Here is a 19,568-nt window from a genome sequence, read left to right on the forward strand (position 1 = left end):
TTAATAGCAGATGAGCATCAGACCTTTGGGCCGTCCAATGATCATCCAACTATTGGACCCATTATCACTCAACTTAATGGGAGGCTATGAACTAGTTATCTCCATAACTATTTTATTTTTAGGGACCTAATAATTTTAGAGGATTTAATTAATTAAGTTGATAGATGAGAAAAGACTCGATCAGTTATTCTTAATCCTCCCACTGACTTCATCAAGTCAGATTAAAAGAGATTAGGTCTAATCTGGTCCATCCAACGAGTCAAAAATTTTCCCATTGATTTCATCAAGTTATGAAGAGGACTCAAAACAAGTTGGACTAAGGGCACCTAAATCAATCATACTGATTTTCTAGTAGCATGGGTCAAGCCCAATCATTAAGTGATCTAATCAAAACATAATTGACCATGTTGGCCAAGTAAGTGAGATCGGTGAGAGGGATATGCTATTAACTCATCATAGACTCAATCTATATGAGTAGCTCTCAATTAGTGATCATCGATCAAGACTGCCAAACTTACCTTAGACACCAACTAGTTAACCAATTTTTATTTGATCAACTTATAGATTTGGATTCGCCCATGGAGCTACGATCAATATCCATCTTAGTCTAATCAAAGATATGTACTTGATCAATTACAACTATTAAAAATTGATCAAAAAAAAAATTGAGCTAATCAAAATTAATTTTTAATTAAATTTGATCAATTATTAACATGATCTATTATCAATGATTTCTAACTCTAGGTCTAACCCAATTAAATGGACTTGACTCGAGCAAATCCATTAACCCATGAATTATGAAATTGATACCTTAGATCTTTGATTCTCAAATCTAGATTGCTTAATTCTCAATTAAATTTTGGGCTAACATGAGTTGGGGTTCGGTGTTTGAAAATAATTTTTAATTTTATAAAATATTTTTACAAATAATCATGCAATGATCAAAACCCTAATTTCAGATCTAAGATACAATATTTCAGATCTAAAATAAAATTTTAAAATTTTTTTCATTGTTTATCATTATAGAAAAAATCATATAGCACCCCTACATGTCATAGGAGATCTCATCGAATGAGTAAATAGGGCTGCGAAATCCAGATTTCTCCTATGATCGGACAGCTATGAGGATCTATCCAATCATATTACTACACTACTTAGATTTTAAATTAATTATTTAGATCTAATCTAAATAATTAAAATTAGATTAATATCAAATTTATGTAGAAAATTCATAGAAACCAGGCTCTGATAACATTGTGGGAAAACAGGCAGTTCAAAGTGTGTATTTTTTAAAATTTTTATAGCAAAAATAGTAGATTAAACTATTTAATCTTCTATACATAATTTTAGATCATATCTAAACTATCTTTCTAAGGATCTATGATATGAATATATTACACAAAAAAAATCTGATCTGAGAGAAAATACTGCATCGATCGTATCGATGTCCTGAATCAAATCTAATGCTTAGATATGATCCAATGAGTTCAGAACCCATTATCTGATCTTGGGTCAATGATCATTGCAATTGATACATATGGTAGGAGGTCCTTTCTGATGTCAAGCAGCCATACAGTATGTTCGGCCTCTACAGGTGATCCCCTCGAAGCACTGAGTAGATTATCTTTTTTGAGAGTGCTAGCTTGCAATGAAGGATCTGGATGGCTGATGAAGACTCCTTTCTTCAGATCAAATGGATACCCTCAAATCAGAAGAAGGATCTTTTCAAGAAGGAGATGGCATGGAAGAAGAAGAACAAAATACTTTTTATTTTTCTCTCTCATAAAATAGGAACTAGGAAACCCTAGAACCCCCACCTTAGATCTCACACCCCAAAGAGGATCTTTTTTCTCTTTTTCTCAAGAATGGATGCCCACCCCTCTCTCTCAAATTTCTCACACCCTCTCTAAGGTTCTCTCATGCCAAATCTAAAGTTAATTTTTGCACAAAAAATTGGCTCTTCTTAAAGTGGCATCCCATGAAGAGATTGGATAATTTGGTTCAGGTTCAAACAAGGTATGATCTTATCATGAATTCAATTCAAATTTGAATTTTTTTTAAAATCAGATTTAATCCACATCTAAGGGACTCAAAAAGGAGGGTGACACAACTTAGATTAGTGCAAAAAATATCATGCAAAAATTTATTTTGCATGTGAGAAGAAGGCTGGTCAGTGGCTAGGTAGAGTCCTGCAAAACTTAGACTCTTGATTTAAGTTTGATTTCAAACCAATTGAAACTCAAACTCAATCCAACAAAATTCCAATCCAAATAAGATCAGAAGAAGGCATCACACACCTTTTGGGCACAAAAAATTCCATGTGAAAACTAATTTCACGCTTGAAGAAAAGATGGGTGCAGGTAAAGGTGGTGCAAGGAGTGTTTTGATTCTATTTGAATTCTAACTTGTATTCTTATCAAATTAAAATTAATCAAACTCGAATCAAGAATCGAACACCTTTAGCAATTAGATCATCTCATAACCTAATCGGATCAAACCAAATTGAATCCTATTCAATTAGATTTAATCCAAACTTTAATGCTCAATTAAATTAAGTTAATCAATAATATAATTGCTAATCAATCCTTCTATAATTCATCAATAATTAGTGAATTAATTTATTATAACTTTTGCATAAGGCTAATCATCAATCGAATTGACGATTAAATCCTAGAATGATTCTCAATCGTTGATCAGCCACATGATCAATCGAAAACTTTTTTTGAGTGTGACCCTATAGGTTTGAACCTAAGCCGACAGCATAAAAATAATTTTTTAAACTCATCGATGTAACTGTCTAGCAATGAGACCTAATGTCCGAATAGGTCAAAAGATTGGAAAGCATCATTCGTGAACTTATTGATATATGGTTACTGTATAATTCATCCTTTTGATCCTAATGCTCAAGGTGACTTAGAGTTTAACTATCAACCCCAGATATGTCAACCATATTATGTTTCAATCTTTCAAATCCATTACATGGATTACTCTGACCAAGGTTTTACTAAATTGAAACACATTAATACGTTAACTCCTACTTATTCGGAGGGGTCAATTCCATCTTGACTCATATACTAACTTCATAAGTACTTGATTGTACGTAAAAATTTTTCATTACTAAATTAGAAATTCAGATAGTTCGGTATCAAAGCACAGTGAGTTGTTTGCATATCACCATAGTGATTTCAGATCAGAGGGATATTTATATCCATATCCTTTGCGAGCTACTCTTGATAGTAGAGTGTCTAGCAGTTGATCACGTTTAATGAGATGTACTTCTATATCTCACTTGTATGCTATACCAGTATCTCTATACTATTTGGTTACGAGGATAACCAACACATATGATACGCAATGACCTACACTCAATAAACGCTATCATCCTAGTAATAGCATATCATTTGGTCGTGAACTAAATTTAAGGACTAAACGATATATCCTCTTATATTGATTAGGATAGTCCTAAGGACTTCATCACAATAATTGAAGTTCATTAAGAAGATATACACTACTTTATGATAAAAAAATTAAATAATAATTTTATTAATTTATCAATTTATAAATATTTATATTGATTAGCATAACTATCAATAAGCTGATGATTTATTTTGGAACACAATTTCCAACAAAAGTTTCTTTGCACCTTTAATTATGAGGTGGTTGCAAGCGGTTGTCTGTGATGTAACAGACCATCCAAGCTTGACCTACAACTTTAACAACAAGAATAAAAATGCATCACCTCCATCAATCTCTCTCTAGACTCTTTAGATGCATCTCGTACAGGTAGTCATCATAGCCTCCCCAAGCCTCCGACCGTCTCCTCAAGCCCTCGACCCCTATTCGAGCCCAGTCCAAAAACTAAGAGTAGAAATTTTTAAAAAAATAAAATAAAAACTTAAAAACAATACTTAAATTAGAGAACAATAAAGTAAACAAGGGAAAGAGAAAAAGAAGAAGGCTCAAATCTGCCATTGAAAAATAAGGCATTACAAGTTCCTCTGCACCTTTAACCATGAGGTGGCTGTAAGCGGTTGTCTATGATGTAACAGACCATCCAAGCTTGTCCTACAACTACAACAATAAAAAATAAAAATACATCACCTTCATTGATTTTTCTCTAGACTCTTTAGGCACATCTCGCACAGGCAGTCATCATAGCCTCTTCGAGCCCCCGACCGCCTCTCCGAGCCCTTGACCACCTCCTTGAGCCCCAAGCAGAATATAATTTTTTTTATTTTTTTGAATATGATATAATTTTAAAATTTAAAGTTTATCTTCACCGTTCATTATCTAAATAATTATTGTTAGAGTATCATCACAAAAGATCGCTTCAATTTAGTAGCTTAAGCTATGTCGATTAATAAAATTTAATTTCAACGATCATGAATGACCGCATGATGATCTAATAGATAGAGATCACCGATGGATTTAAAAATTTATAATAATAATTTTGATGATATTTATAGTATACTATCAAAATTTTACTTCAATCAGACATCATTATCATGGTTAATTTAATATGAAATGATTTGGATCGTTAAATAAAAAATGAGTGATCAAAAGGCTAAACGAGATTCGATTATAAGATGATTTTTTAGATAAATAATTTTTGCTACTACTTTGATCATTTATATAGTGATGATCGTAAAATTCAAACCACACACACACACACACACACACACACACATATATATATATATATATGTGATCTAAAACTATATATCTCTTGATACTCATTCTTAAAATTCTTAAGTAATTATACTTATATTTTTGTAAGATCTGTTTAACATGGATTGTTCATATATGCACGATTTAAATTTTATGATCATCATCATATAAATAATTAAAGTAGTAGTAAAGATCATTTATCTAAAAAATTATCTTAATCGGATGCTGTTTGATCTTTTGATCACTCATTTTTTATTTAACGATCAAAATTATTTATATTAAATTGAATATGATAATGATGTCCGATTGAAGTAAAATTTTGATAATATGCTACAAATATTATAAAGATCATCATTGTAAATTTTTGAATCCATCGGTGATCTCTACCTATAAGATCATCATACGATCGTTTGTGGCCATCGAAATTAAATTTTATTGATCGACATAACTAGAGCTATCAGATTGAGATGATTTTTTATGATAATACTCTAATGATAATTATTTAGATAATAAATGATAAAGATAAATTTTAAATTTTAAAGTTATGTCATATTCAGAAAAAAATAAAAAAAAAATTATTCTGTCTCTATAGCAGCGGTTACTATAGGTCTATTACAGTGGTTGTGCAATCGCTACCATATATTGTATAGCATTAGTTTATGTATTACTATGATTAAAATAGATTTTAAAAAATTAATTATAAAATTTTTTAAAAAAATTAAAAATTATTAGTGACGGCATCAGAATCGAGAATGCCATCGCTAATATTATTAGCGATAGAAAAATACCATCGCTAATAGTCTACCCAAAAAAAATAAAAAATTTTTTCTTCCCCCACACGCCCTCATTTTCCCTTGCGTGCCCTCCCACCCCTCCTCATTTTCCTCCACCCCCTTTTTTCCCCTTTTTCGCCTCCCCGAGGCCCTGGTTGCGAGCACTTGGCCACCTCCCTCATCCTCGAGCCCTCGACCGCAAGCACACGGCCATCTCCCCGAGCCCCAGGCTGCCTCCCGACTCCCTGAGCCCCTGACTGTGAGCCCTCGATTGCCTACCGCCTCTCTGAGCCCCTAGCTGTCTCCTTGAGCCCCTAGCCTGCCTTCTCGAGAGCTCCCGACTGTGAGCCCCTGGCTGCCTTTTGCCTCCCCGAGCTCCCGCCCGTCTCTCCGAGCCCCCGATCACCTCTTGCCTCTCCGAGCCCCTAGCTGTGAGCACCTGACCTTCTCCTACCTCCACGAGCCCCCAGTTGCCTCTTGCATCCTCGAGCCCCCAACCGTAAGCACCCGACTGCCTCCCGCCTCCTCGAGCCCCTGGCCACGAGCCCCCGACCACCTTCTGCCTCCTTAAGCCCTCGACAACCTCTCGCATCTTCGAGCCCCCGAACTCGAGCACTTGACCGCCTCCTGCATCCTCGAGCCCCCGATCGCGAGCCCCCGGCTACCTCCTACCTCCTCGAGCCCTCGGTTGCCTCTCGCCTCCTCGAGCTTGCTGGCCCGACCTTGCAGCCCCTACCCCACAACCCAGCCTCTCAGCCTTGCCACCCCCAACCTGCCGCACCTGTCATGCTAACCAGTTGGCCCGACCTTGCGGCCCTGCCCTACCAGCTCGACCCTACAGCCCTGACCCTGTGGCCCCTATTCTACTGGCCTGACCACTCGGCACTGACCCACACCGCCTTCCCACTGCCCTATCCCTATGCCCTCATCCCTGTGGTCATGTCCCAGAGCCAACATCACATCCCCAAGCCAGTGTCCCATCTGTGCAGCTGTTGTGTGCCTTGAAGAACCTGACAAATCTACAGTTATCAGCAGCGGTGTATATCGACCCACACTCAGGTATAGAGATCTGATCTCAATTCATAGTAGATATGATTTACATTGTAGATACTATCTATGTTTTTGATTTTAGATTTCAGATTATGCATGTTAAGTAAAGTCATAAGATCCTTGCTTAGATATTTTTTGGATTAGATCTAATGCATGCTAGATTAAAGTGTTTAATTTAGATTCATTCTACTGCATTAAGATTTAAAAATTTTTTGAATTATATGCATGAAACTACCTACAAACTTTCAGTGGTATCAGAGTCAGGTGGTTGATATGAACATAAATGCATGAATCTGACATCTAATAAATTAGAAATAAAATTGATTTGATTTATTGATGTTTCATGTAATACTATCAAGATTTGATTTTTGTTTACATGCGTATATGATATGTATAGTGTAGTTTACTTTTTGAGTAGTCTAGTACTCCTCAAAATTCATGGTAAAGGCCATCCCGCCATAGAGAACTATGGTGGAAGAGATGTCTGCATAAATTGAGAGGAAGAACCATGAAAAGAAAGCTCATATGATTTGAAACTTTAAAATTTTTGTGGCTGGCATGCTTGCTGAGCCGACTCAATTTTTGATTCGATATGGGCTACACAGTCTTAGGCAGTCCGTCATCGAGCATTCTGATTTTCAGTCACCATTGGACTGGAGGTTCTATAGGGATCACTGGATGCGGATGGACATATGAGAGGCCCTTTGCGATCAGTAGAGTAGTGAGGAGTACTTTAGTAGGTGGTAGAGGGTCTGATAGAATCGGACCATCTAGCAAGATTCGATTAGGCATACGGGTGGCTCCGTCGACACACATGTTGTGGTCGACAGACTGATAAAAAATTTATACCAAAACTCTTCACTAGAACTGTAAAAACTCTTATATGTATTCTTTAATTAATTTAATTTTATTATTTACTTATTGTAGATATGATAGCTAGGTCATCCACTAAGCCAACTATGGTTGTTGGAGGCCACGCACCAATCTAGGAGGATTGGTGATTATTTAGATTCTAGATCGCGATAGATCATGGTAAGAATTTCAAACTATATTTATTAAGTTGTTATAGGATCTAATATGTATATTAGAACTAATATATTTCTGAATTATATAGGTAGATTATGTGGAGTACGTCATTATGCGGCATGGCATGATCCATCCACTCAACCCTTCCTTGACCTTGAGGGATGGCTCAGGGTCACCAGAGGGGTAAGTAGGAGCTGGGTCATAGGAGTTAGCCATAGCTTCGACCCTCTAATGGCTCGATACTCTTCAACATGATCTCAAGCCTCGACGTCCTAGATTTTGAGCGATGCACACGTGGAGGAGGTCGTGCAGAGGCTTCTGAGCCAACGATCTTAGAGCTTCCAGGATGCCGTCAAGTATACGGTCGTGGAGATTGTTTAAGATCCGTAGCTGCATTATTAGCTGGGCTCGTTGTCCCAACCATCATATTAGGTAATTCTATTCTTAAATTTTTTTATTTATTTTAAATTTTCATGTTTGGAAGCTTCACATATTTAGGCTTGAATCAGAAAAAAGAATCTCGGGGTTAAAAATTCAATCAACTATCCAATTGATGGGTTGGAGTGTCTATGGCTCTGTATCATCAAATAAAATATATAAAAATAATCTATTCAAAAATCAAAGAAGTGTATCAAAAGATACACCTCCATATCGAAAGATACGCTTCCATATTGAAACTTAAGTTTGAAAAAGATATATAGAAGGTAAAAATTCAATCTAACCATCTAAACAATGGGACAGAGATGTTTATAGCTTCGTATCATCAAATAAAATATGTAAAAATAATCTATTCGAGAATCGAAGTAGTATATCAAAATATATGCTTCTGTATCGATATATAAACTTTCATATCGAAACTTATTAATAATTCAAAAATAGGATCTAAGAAGTAAAAATTCAATCTAACTATTCAAATGATAGATGCTTATAGCTCTGTGTCATTGAATGAAATGTATAGAAATAATCTGTTCAAGAATCAAAATAGTATATCGAGATATATGTCTCCATATCTATGTATACACTTTCATATTGAAACTTATTAGTAATTCGAGAATGGAACCTAGAGGATAAAAATTCAATCTAACTATCCAAATGATAGACCGGAGATGTCTATAGCTCTGTATCATCGAATGAAATGTGTAGAAATAATCTGTTTGAGAATCGGATGAGTGGTATATCGAAATACACATCTTCATATTGACACATCTACTTTCGTATCGAAACTTATTAATAATATTTTATTTTTCTACGTTACAGGATGTTGAAACATCTGGCTCTTGTCCACGAGCTGCTAGAGATGATGTACAGGAGCAGGAGAAGGATGAGGAGGATGACGAGTAGGATCTTACATGACTTGTTATTTTTTGATATGTATGTAATTTTGATACTTGTAAAGCAGTATCTATATGTAAAATTATATAATTTATATTTTTTATATAATATAATTAATTTTATATTTATGATTATATGAAATAATTATTATTTTATTTATAATAAATTTTAAAAAATATTATTGCTTGTTACCATGATTAAAGCAGATTTTAAAAAATTTAATTATAAATTTTAAAAAAATAAAAACTATTAGCGACATTATTAGAACGGCTATGCCATTACTAATAATTTTTTAAATTTTAATTAAAAAAATTATTAAAAATGACAGTAGCGATGGTAAAGCTATTGCTAATAGTTTTTTTAAAAAAATTAATTTAAAAATAAAAAACTATTAGCGACGGCATTAGTGACAATAAAGCTATCGTTAATAGTTTTTAAAAATTTTTAATTACTTTCGCTAATGCCATCATTAATTAGTATTACTAGCGATGGCAAAATTACCACCGCTAATAATGGTAATTAGTGACAGAGGTATTTTCTTCAGCTTTTTAGTGATGGGAAGCCGTCGCTAATAGCATTAGCGACGGCAAATTAACTATTAGTGATGGCAAACAGCCATCGCTAATAGTCAGTTTTCTTGTAGTGCCGGTCCGAAAGCTAAGAGTAATTTTTTTTAAAAATAAAATAAAAACTTAAAATAGTACTTAAATCACAAAATAAAAAAATAAGCAAAGGAAAGAGAAAAAGAAGAAAGCTTAGATTTGTCATTGAAAAATAAGGCATTGCAAGTTCCTCTGCACCTTTAACCATGAGGTGGCTGCAAGCGGTTGTCTATGATGTAATAGACTATCCAAGCTTGTCCTGCAACTACAACAATAAGAATAAAAATGCATCATCTCCATCAATCTCTCTTTAGACATTTTAGGCATATCTCGTATAGGTAGTCATCATAGCCTTTTCGAGCCTCCGGTCACCTCCATGAGCCCCCTACCCCTACCCGAGCCTAGCCCAAAAACTAAGAATAAAAATTATTTAAAAAAATAAAATAAAAACTTAAATACAATACTTAAATCAGAGAATAATAAAGTAAACAAGGGAAAAAGGAAAAGAAGAAGGCTCAGATCTGCCATTGAAAAATAAGTATTGTAGAAATTACCCCATCGACTACTTGACAATCTATCCTACTATGGTCCAAAGGCTGGATGTCTTGGACGCTAGTAGGGACCCAATGCCCGAGCGTGTAGGGCATGCCCTGACCCTGTGCTTGCAATGCTACCTAGCATCTTCCCTTGGTCCGAGTGCTTTATATGCTGAGACCCAAGTCCAATGCTTCCAATTAATTAATTAATTAAACATCTAACTAATTAATTAAATTAATTTTTAATTAATTAATTTTTAATACCTAATGATACTTAATTAATATAATTTAAATAAAAAAATTAACTTTAAGTGACAACATTAGTCGTCGCTAATACTCCAACAAAAGACGAGTTAAAGTGTCTCGAGGATGTCTCAGGGATGGGACGCCGGCTTGAGGACGCGGCCGTGGAGATGAGGGCACGGAGATTGGGTTGCAGGAAAGCATTGCGGGTCGGGACTGCGGGGTCGAGCTAGTAGGGTCGGGGCCAGCAGAGTCAGAGCGGCTGTGGGTGTGGTCGAAGTACGGGCTCGAGGCCACTGGATGCCGGAGCACTGGGAGGGGGGAATCTTCGGGAAATGAGTTTGCTCAATTGTAGTGGAGTTGTTTGGAGTTTCTTTGGTAGACAATAGAGAGCCAAATCAGATTCGTGAGGTCGGTGAACTAGGTGGAAAGTGCGGTCAGTGCTGTGGAGATAGAAAGGCTAATGGATGGATCCTTCCACTGTCTTAACTTTGACCTTCTTTTTTTCTGGAAGGTGGCACTTTCAAGGCATCCATTAATCACTGCAAGACCTACTTGAGGCACTTGAGGGGTTTCGAGCCTAAGAAATTCAAGGAAGGGGGATACGGTATGGCAAGCACTGATCATGGAGGCAATCTGCCTTGGTCAAAATGACAACTAAAATAGTCCATTGACTCTTTTTAGTTTTAGAAGGTTTAAATAAGTATCTGTAGACGCAAAGTAGTGTGTTTTAATATATGGTGTTCTTTGTCTTTTTTTAGTGGGGATCTACTGCTGGGGAGGGGGGAATTGTCGAGAAGATGGCATCAGCGAAGGGGGGAAAGCCATGCGAGCTTGGGGCTATGGGATGTCGAAGCGCAGGGAGGGAGGAACCGCCAAGAAAGAGGTGCCAGTAAGGAGGTGAGGGTGCGGGGAAGGGGAGGGGATGTGGTCCTGGAGACAAGGACGTGAGGATGGGGCCGCGGGAAGGCAGCACGGGTCGGGACCGCAGGGTCGGACTGACAGGATAGGGGCTGCAGGGTTGGGGCCGTGGGGTCGGGCCGGTGGGGCCGGGGCGGCGAGGTCGGGCCCAGCGGGGTTGGGGCGGTCGTGGGCATGGCCGAAGCGTGGGCTCAGGGCTGCGGGATGCCGGAGCACAGGGAGGGGAGAACCGTCAGAAAGGAGGCACCGGAGAGGGAGGGACCACCGAGAAGGAGGCACCGACGAGGGGGGGAAGCTATGCGGGTCAGGGCTATGAGATGTTGGAGTGCAGGGAGAAAAAAACCATGGGAAAGGAGGCATCGAAGAGGGAGGGAATCACCGGAAAGGAGGTGCCGACGAGGGGGGAAGCCAGGAAGGAGGAGGCACCAGCGAGGGGGGAATCGTGGGAAGGGGTGGGGATGAGGTGTTTGAGAGAATTTTTTCTCTCCTACGAGTAGGGGGGTATTTTTGGCGGACTCTTAACGACAGCAACGTTGGCCGTCTCTAATGCGGTAAAGGTATTAGCATGGACAATATTCCGTCGCTAAAAATTAATCGCCGTAATTAATACTTTCATCCGAAAAAAATATTTTTTCATAATTTTTTAATTAATTTTTTTCAAAATTATTAGCGATGGTAAATCTTTCCGTCACTAATAGCAGTCGGTAATTAATTAATTTAATTATAATTATAATTAATTTTTTTGAAAAAAATTTAAATTTATTAAGCCATCGCTAATAGTCTGGATTCCCTCACTATTACTATTAGCGACGGTTAATTTTTTGGATCATCTTTTTGATGGTTAAAAGCTATTATTAACGACGGCATGATTTTTTGTTGCTAATAACACCACTAATATTTAAATTTTTTATAGAGGATCCTCAATTACTACAAATACCTGGTCCAATATTATGATAGAGACTAGCTCCTCACCATAAGTTAAAAAAGAACTCTACTTCTCATAGCTTCCTAGACAAGGTTGCTCCTAACTCTTAAATTTAAGATGGATTTTAAAAATCTATCTATGCTAATCTCCTGTCCATATCTTAAGACCGTGATACTTAGGTAAATCCTAATTTTGGTTAATCCTAAGAGAGATCCTAGATTTGTGTTATCAGATCAATTATCGATAATTTTTCCATATATGTGATTTTTATATTGATCAGGGTTATGAAGAGATGATTGTCTGCATATGATATCGAGTGGAATATCTTGTTAGAGAAATTCATAAATCAAAGAAGAATATTGATTTTTGTGCTTGGATCAGTCACCGGTAAAGGTAAGAATCCCTGTACATGATCACTATTATATATATGCTATTTTACTGTTGGTCTTGCATCGTTGGTTTTGCATCGTCGGATTTGAGATCGATGAATTTATTATACCTGAGATACTATTATTTGATTTTGAGCATGAGTATGTTATGTCAATATATATGTATCAGAAATTGATGGTATGATTATATGGATATGACATATCTGAATTGATCATAATGCAAGTCAGAATTGATTTGATGAAGTCAATGCATAATGATTAAATGAAAAGAAAGAGATATATGGTGTGGACTAGCCTTGTCATGTGGAACAGCCCGCAGGAGCTTATGCCTGGGACAGCCCCCACTGGCTTACAGGTGGATTAGTCGGCCAGGAGCTCATGCCTGGGACAGTCCGCCAGGAGCTTATGCCTGGGACAGCCTCTCACGGGCTTTGGTACGTGGGACAGCCAGTCAGGAGCTCATCCTGGGATAGTCTTGAAAGACTTTTTAAATGGATTCGATCTGGATGATGACTGAGATATAGAATTGGATAGTCCAGAACCAGAAAGAAAAGGTTAAAAATCATATGATTATGAAAGAAGAAATGAAAGATAAGACATGAAATAATTGTTGAACAAAAGTGTTTCACCTGTTAACATATGATGATGCATCTATTTTGACAAGACAGAAAATTTATGAATGTTTGCATTATTCTGTACATTGAACATGAGATTTTATATTTTATTGCTTATTCTTATTTTCAGACTATATTACTATATCAGTGTGATATGAAATTCTTACTGGGCTGTAAAGCTCACACCCTTTCATCTTTCTTTTTCTTCTCAGAGTTACAGGATGACTTAGATTGGCTATGGCTTGGATTTACGGATGAGCAGAAGGATAAATAGAGTGTCCTAGTATCTGATCAGAGAATTGAAAAAAATTAAATTATAATTATGCAAGGTTTTATGAATTATATTTGAAATTAATTGTTATGGATGTTAAGATTGTAATGATTTATTTTGGCCTTGCATATTCTTTAGGGCTTGCTCTAAGGAGTGTGCGGCCATCACGTATCCGACCCGGGTGTTGGGTTCGGGGCGTGATAGAAATCATAACAAAAGAAATATACATCTATAAAACTCAAAAAAAAAGAAAGACATCAGGCTATCAGTGATTTGTAGGAACATGATTGTCATAGACTCTACGACTACTAGAACTATTGAAAGATATAACAGCTTTAATAGTTGAATATAAAAGTCATAACATAAATTAAATGACTAAATCTATGCAAAACTATAAATATAGCGAGATATATACCCTAGATGAGTCCACAAATGTTTGTATTATGGATGTCAACTGTTCAATCGGAGTTCTTATGATGAAGGATATCATTGTCATAGTTCTGCTTCATCGCCTCCATTTGTGCCTCCATCCATGGCTTGATCATACAAATATCTACATTGTTAGAACTCTTTCTAGCATCCTGAGTGTATCGGCTCATTTAAGACAACTAAATAAGGATGACTCTAACTCCATAACCCCTCACTTGACCATAACAGTCTGATTCTACCAACCTGATCCTCAATACGACTGACCTTCATCAATGCTTAAGACTCACTGACATGCTTTACAATAAGAGATATAGCCCTCTCCTATATTCAAGAAAAAATATATATTAATATTATACTTAAAAGAAAAACTATATATCATTGCATTAAATGATTATTAATACATATAAAATATATCTCTCGACTTATCTTTGACAAAACTATCATCTCGATGGATATGATCATCCTGTAGAACTCCACCTGATCAGGCTCCCTCCCATGCTCATCCATCTATAGAAAAAATAAATTTTACAAAATATATGATCCATGATACAGCATAAATGAAACAAGACACATATTATATATTTAATATGATATTTGATATATGATACATCATACATGATTCAATAAATATTAAAATTAATATCAATTTTAATTGATAAACTCTAAGACTTTCAATAAAACTTATAAGTATCATGATACATGATACGCAATACATTATACGTAGTTTCACTAAGAAGCATAAGTATATATATATATATATATATATATATATATATATCAAATTAGTCTAAAAAATAACTTATAAAATGCCAAAGAATTTGAAAGAAGCATATGAATTCTTGTCTGCATCGTATGTAACTCTTGGACCTCAATGTATGAGGAACAAATAGAGCTGCTTATGCAGCTCTAATAATATCAGAATATGCCTACAAAATAAAGTAAATAATGTGATATAACTTTTACACACACACATATTCTATATTAGTAATTAATATAATATAAAATATATGATGAATGTATACAATTACCTATCCCCTTTCGGAGAATCAATAATGAACAAGCTCTCTCCATTGATGAGGATTTACATCAAGAGGATAAATATGAGCAATATCGTCCTTTGCCAAACCCTTTCTCTTGTAGTCTCTCTTCAGTATTGTCTTAAATTCCTTCCATTTTTGATTGAGAAACTTTAGCACCCAGTCATGGCTATTTGGAAGGAGTACAAATTTACTCTAGAATAAAGTAAAGAAGGATATTTGATTATAAAAAATATAGTTAATCGATTGTCAATAAATTAACATTATTAATTCATTTTCTTAGTTGTATTACTTATAGAATCTTAAGCTTATATGCAGGAAGCATATCATTCCATTTCGTATAGTTCAAGGGATAAATCTAATCCTTATGCACAACTGTACCTAAAAAGCTCATCAATAATTTGATAGTCTTATTAATGGATTACCCCATTTGGTTGTATTGGATGACGACCCTCTCATTCTTAGCTAAATGCCAGATATCACTTGTCATATGGATCCACCTTTAATCCTTACTCTCATGGATCCATCTACAACAAACATATAAAATGAAAAAATATATCAAGAATCAATCAATAAAAATTAATATTTAAATCTTAATAGTTATGAATATATGATATTTCTATTAAATTATCCTAAATGTGTATCTTATCTATAATAAGCTCTTCATCAACAAGAGGATCATGCTATGACTTTGCCTACTGTACAGATAAGGACCAACCTCGGATTGCTATGTGAATGATGAAGAACCGACCTCGAACTATTGTGGTTGCATTGACTATCGGAGCTGATCAGAATACGATCTATCTTGAAAAGTCTATAACTCAATATTATCAAATCATTTGCATTGAGTTATGATATCATCTAGTATTCATAAATAGAAAATAAAAATTAGTTAACATAAACTATCAAATAATAAATACAATATTGATCGAATTGCTAATAAAAAGTAAGATCTACTAAATAAACATCATAACATAATATAATATTTCATATAGAATGTACATATCTTGAATGTCTCTTACTAGTTAAGAATCAATCAATATTTTCTCCTTCAATATTTGTCCTAACCAAGCTTATAACATTTAGATCATTAGTCGAGATAAGATTGTAAGGCATACACTATATATAAGTCTCATCATCCTCTACTTTCAATTCTTTTTTCATATCATACGAGTCTTTAGATTTTGTTCTTACAACAACTACCCATTCCTTATCTTTCGAGTCCTATACAAAAAATATTTGATAAGTTTGAGATAAAAAAATAAAAGGATCATCCTTTAATAACACACCAGTATATATCAATTTTGAAAAATTTATAAGTATAAACCTATTCATATCTTACTTTAAGCTCTTTGACAAGTTTATATCCATCCAATCACATCAAATTAATACTATTTCAAATTTTTCATAATAATCTAATTTAAAAATATTCATAAGTATACCATAATAAGTCTTTTTATCTGCTTCCATCATGATTCCACTATTTTGGATTTTTCTAAATTTTTCATACTCTTTTATATGAAATTTAAATCCACTAATGATAAAACTATTATATCTATTGAAAATATTGTTAGACCCTTGAGTAGTGGTAATTAATTCATCTGAATAGTTACTCATCACTATCATTGGTATTTAAAAATCATGATAAAATTGTTAATATATTATTAATTTGATATTAAAAAAAAATCTCAAAAACAATCCTATCCCTCAAATGTGTGACTAACTTATTTAAAAAGTCATTTAAAAAAGAACTCAATCAACCATCGTTGCTCAATCCTTGGATTGGGTCGAATGCTTTAGTTTGCTCATCTTTGAGCAACTAAAAATTTGCTATAAAAAAATTAATTCATTAATTAAGAATATTATATATCATGATAATGAAAGAAATCAACAATGACTATACTAATCTATGATGTTGAGATATTATATTACTATAAAGTAATATATAATGATGTGCCTGTGCAAAGAATTTTTTGTCAAGAACAACATTTTCAACCTTCTCCAAAACCTTTTGAGCATTTGAAAATTTATAAATCTTTGCATTCTTGTTAACATCACAATTCCTTTGAGGTCGATTAAAAATAGTCTTTATACCTTCGAGATATCTGGAACAAAATATTAAGCACTCCTCAGTAATATATCTTGCTACAATCAAGCCCTCAACATAAGTTCTATTTCATACATAATCCTTTAAGCACATAAGATACCTTCAAAAATTAAAAATTTATTGAAACACCAATGTGAGTGTGACATTATTTATACTAAAGAATTATACATTATAGTATTATAGTTATATAGTTTAGCAATATTACCTCTTAATAGGATACATCCATCTATAGTACAACGATCCATTAAGTTTAGTTTCTGTAGCTAAGTGAACGAGTAGATGAATCATGATAATGAAAAAAATCTGAAAGCAAAAATCTTTTCTATATGGCAAAATGTAAATGCAATATGAGACTCTAATTGATCAAGCTCTCATGGACCAAGGATTTTCAAACATAATGACTTAAAAAATGATGAATTGCTTTTCATCTCAAATCTAGGTGATTGGATTTGCACCAATGTAAACCATAAATTCCAAACACAATATAGGTATATGATAGATCTTCTCTATCTATCCTATTCATTGGTACTGGTCATTGATACTGGAAAATTGTCTCATTTGTTCGAACTCATGATCTGAACGAGTCGCACATACACCCTAGTGCATGTTCCTCGATACAATTGAGCAACAATGACAACAACTTATTTTGGTATTGATGATTTTAAAGCAAGTGAAAAAATATCTTACACCAATATGTGACCATCATAACTTTTAAGATTTGAAACTTTTTATTTTTTGAGATTTATACATCTTGAAATATTTGATATATACCCATTAAAAACTTTGATTAGTTAATTATCAAAAATATGTTCTATTATTATTGCATAATTAGTCCTAGTTTACGAAGAGTGAAATCACCATTCCTTCTTGAAGGAATGATGAACAAAGGAAATGCGATTCCATTATTATTACTATATCAAATGTTGACATGAGGTCAAATTTAAAATTTTCATTCCATTTCAAGTTTCATTCCAACGTGTGGTGGTGTGCTTAAATCTGATATTGCAAGATCCTTCTAACAGATCACTATAAGTTGGATCCCATGCAAACTGGCTGATTTTTTGTTTCAATTGGATCTATACATACAAATCAGTTTTATGGCCTGCTTGGATGAATGGGCTGAAAATCCGATTGGACTCATGGATTGGGTCAATATAACCAATTAGATAATAAGCTTACAAGCTAGGTTAACCTTATATCCATGAGTATTCAAGAATGGTTTTGGAATGGGCTTATCTAAATCCTATACGAAGAAAAAAAGATTTGATGAGGTATGTTTTTTTCCTATAGAATTTGGGCCGGCCCACTCCAAAACCATACCGCAATATTCATAGGTATATATCTAGCCCAACCTGTAATATTATTATCTAACTAGTTATACTGGTCAAATCCATAAATCTTAGGATTTTAATTAGCCCATTCATCCAAAAAGGCCCTTAGTTTCATTTTTGTATGAAATCTGGCAGACTGATGGGGGTAGTCTACATTGATCTAGACATTCTTGGATTTTGGTATATTGCATAGAACCTTTGCTCTTGGGATGCTCGCTGGTGTCCTCCCATTTTGTATTCTTATCCTATCTATATTTACAAATATTTTTAAACGAGTAGAAAATTAAACTTATCATGACATTACAATGGTTCATCCTTCTTCACATGCTCATGTGTCATGAAGAAGATCCCAGGAAAATGCAACTCTATTTTGAAGTTGAAATCTCCCCCAGAAGTCTTGTAGTCTTGAGGAAGACTTTATGAAGGAAACTCCAGTCCACTGGCAAGGTCAAAGGCTAGAGCAAGGGCAGAACAAAGCTCTCCTCCCTTCATTCTCATAATGAGGGTGGGTTCTATTTGTTGGTTATGTTTTAAAGGGACACAACTATGAATACGTGATTTTATCATGGGTATTCGATAAAAAATGAAATTTCATAAAACCCAAATAGTGATTTTAATGTTTTAAAACTAAATAGTTTAGAGATTTTTAATGTTTTTTCTTGACTTCAAGGATGTATTTTTGTTGACTTCAAGAATAGTGCTTCTCTTGTCCTTGTTTAATAGATAAACGGAAAAGTTAGCAACTACAAGTGATAGTGCATCTATCTTTTGAAATTTCTATATAAATTTTAAAGATCCTATGATCGTAATCATCCTCATATCTCCCTATGCATATAACATGCTCAATGCTAGTTATAAGACTGCAATTGAAGAGTTTAGAAGATTATATGCATTAGGTAAAACTTCACAACATGCTCTCTAGTTTCTTAGTTAAAGATGCACAAATCATTTTTTTTGCATCCCGTTTTTGTGAAAATAACAATGAGAATGCCAGATCACATTTTTAATATTTTTTTTAGTATGATTGTAGCTCCAATTTTTGGATTGTGAAATTAACATCCAATTTTTTTTCCCTTGCTATAAAAATTATTTGTATTAAGTGAAAAAAATATTTTTCAAAAATATGGTGAGGTCTTTATTTTTATGGGTATACACTAACTAAAGCGAGAGGAGCCGACCGACAAACATAACTTCTGGTAATATGTGGCCAACCATGATGATTGATACTCACCAACAACTATGATATTTTTCGCAGGAAGCCCTAGGTATTGCATCTCTATTATGTGTGAGAATCTGGTATCTTGAAGTAATGGT

At 34.6% G+C, this 19,568-nt stretch overlaps 1 pseudogene; it reads right to left on the reverse strand.

The window, feature by feature from the left end:
• Positions 1–16,540: 16,540 nt before the first annotated feature.
• Positions 16,541–17,211, reverse strand: LOC140859631 (uncharacterized; annotated as a pseudogene).
• Positions 17,212–19,568: the final 2,357 nt, after the last annotated feature.

This window comes from Elaeis guineensis, chromosome 8, assembly GCF_000442705.2.
Source record: "Elaeis guineensis isolate ETL-2024a chromosome 8, EG11, whole genome shotgun sequence".
Classification (NCBI taxonomy): domain Eukaryota; kingdom Viridiplantae; phylum Streptophyta; class Magnoliopsida; order Arecales; family Arecaceae; genus Elaeis; species Elaeis guineensis.